This window comes from Silene latifolia, chromosome 4, assembly GCF_048544455.1.
Source record: "Silene latifolia isolate original U9 population chromosome 4, ASM4854445v1, whole genome shotgun sequence".
NCBI classification, from domain to species: domain Eukaryota; kingdom Viridiplantae; phylum Streptophyta; class Magnoliopsida; order Caryophyllales; family Caryophyllaceae; genus Silene; species Silene latifolia.
This window is the reverse complement of record NC_133529.1, coordinates 112,073,472-112,075,718: the sequence shown is the minus strand read 5'-3', so window position 1 is coordinate 112,075,718 and position 2,247 is coordinate 112,073,472. Positions and strand designations below refer to the sequence as shown.

The following is a 2,247-nucleotide window of genomic DNA, read 5'->3' as shown; positions in this document are numbered from 1 at the left end:
TCTGGAAGTCGATTGAGTAGTTTGGCAGATGTTAGAGGTCGATCGAGTTGTTCTATCTACTCGATCGAAATGAGCTTTTATGGAGCTACTCGATCGAGAGCCTAAAGTGCTCGATCAAGAAGATTTTCTGTAGAAGACCTCGATCGAGTAGTCTGAAAGTACTCGATCGAGTGGAATGCTATGTTACACGGGTTTTAGTAATCCATGATAGATTTATTTTTGTTAATTTCGTTTCCCTATATAAAGGAGTCGTAATTAGGTCATTAGATATCTTTTATACTCTTAATCACTTCTAAACTTTGCTTAATTACGTTCTTTGCTCTCTTGTGACTGCTGAAGCTTTTATGCCTCTTTTCTCTCGGATTTGGATTGTAATCATTCTTTTCCCTTTAATCTAAATCTTGTTTGCTCTCATTAATTGTTCCTTTATTCTTGTTTATGCTTTATCATCATCTCTTTATTATGTCTCTTATTAGCATGCTCTTTGTTGTTATTGTTGACTGCCCTAAGAACATGAGTAGCTAATTTCCCTATGTTAGGATTAGGGGATCCATGGTAGAATTGTGACGATCTAGTGAATAGACTAGATGATTTACATGTGAGAATCTGTGACCGTCGCAATATAACTGTAACATATATTTAGTTGAGTGCACGCTTCTAAATAACATTAATTTGGTTAACTTTGTTCCTGGATCGGAAGATTGAAATAAACAGACCTGCTATGAATGGTAGACTACCCTAATGAGGACGAAAATTAAGTTAGTGGAATTCTAGGGTGGATAGCGGACCGGAAGGTCCTTTCCCTTGCCCTTCTCACAGTAGATTGTCTAGGCTATTTCATTGAGTCGATAAACTGCCACGGTGAACCGAAATCCTGACATACTCTCTTTTATCTGATCACTTTTATCTCATTTTCTCACTTTATTGCTCTTGCTTTATTTCTCCTGCCTTTAATCTTTAGTAGTTTTAGAAACCAAATACAAAACCCCCCATTTGTGACCTAGATAGACAGACTTTCAGATAGATATCTCGCCTTCCTGTGGAGATCGACCCTACTTATCACTAGCTTCTGTTAGTATATTTAGGTATTTACTTTTGGTACATAACGACCGTATCAAATTTTGGCGCCATTGCCGAGGAGGCAATAGCCTGTTTAGCTGTTGTTGTTTCGTTTATCTCTTTTGGTCTCAGGGAATTTTTATTCCTTGAGACAGTTCTCACTTATTTCCTTCAGTGTTGTGTATGCCCAGGTCTAACAGGTCAGAATTAGTTACTGCTGATCCTGAGCCAGAAAGATCTTTTCGTCATAGACTAAGACTGCAAAGGAAGATTCAAAAAGAAGTCTTGAGTACTTTTGAACCCGAGCTACAACATTTTCTGTTTGTAGAAGATCCGTCTTGTGAAGAAGACAACTATATTTCTGCTATCAAGCCGGTAAAGATGCCTAATATTGCGAGTCACTCAGAGCCCACAGCTGCCTCGATCCCTAAAGGTTTCAAGCTTGTGACCGAGGATGACAATACTTTCGACATTCGGCCGTCCTATATTAATCTGGTCGAACGGAATCTATTTCGGGGCGTGGCGGGTGAAGATCCGCGCAAACATATGGAGGTCTTTATTGACTATTGCTCTACCATTCCCGCCACTAAGGGAGTGACCCAGGATAAGATTAAGAAAGTCCTGTTTCCTTTCTCTTTGACCGACGGTGCCCGTGAGTGGCTCACTGATCTTGATCGTACTGCAGCCGGTATCACCAACCGGGAGACTCTTGCTCTTGCCTTTTATAAAAGGTATTTTCCTCCACAACGTACCAATCAACTGAGAGGAAAAATTACAAGTTTCAAGCAGGCACCTGATGAGAATTTTTATGAAGCTTGGTGTCGTTTCAAGAAGTTGGCGTGGTCTCTTCCTCATCATGGTTTTGATCAGTGTTTCTTGTGCAACCAGTTCTATAATAGGTTGTATGACGACCATCGTTCTATATTGGACGCCTCATCTAATGGGCGATTTCAGAAGAACAATGATGATGACAAAGGATGGGGAATTATTGAGGAGATGGCTACCCATTGTGCTGAGTATGGGAACCCAAGAGATGGTATTCACACAGTTCATTTAGTTGATAAAGCTGTAGTGGCTCAGTTGGAAACCATGAATGCCCATTTTGATAAATTAGAGTTGCAACATGCTGGTGATCAACAAACGGTTCACTTGTTGACTAGATAAGAGGCCGTCACTTGTGAGAGATGT

General features: G+C 40.3%; 1 non-coding gene across 1 annotated transcript; it reads right to left on the bottom strand.

The window, feature by feature from the left end:
* Positions 1–1,815: 1,815 nt before the first annotated feature.
* On the bottom strand, positions 1,816–1,922 carry LOC141654583 (small nucleolar RNA R71). Its single transcript, XR_012548139.1, has one exon. It is a non-coding gene; the product is annotated as a small nucleolar RNA R71 (small nucleolar RNA).
* Between the last annotated feature and the right edge of the window lie 325 nt (positions 1,923–2,247).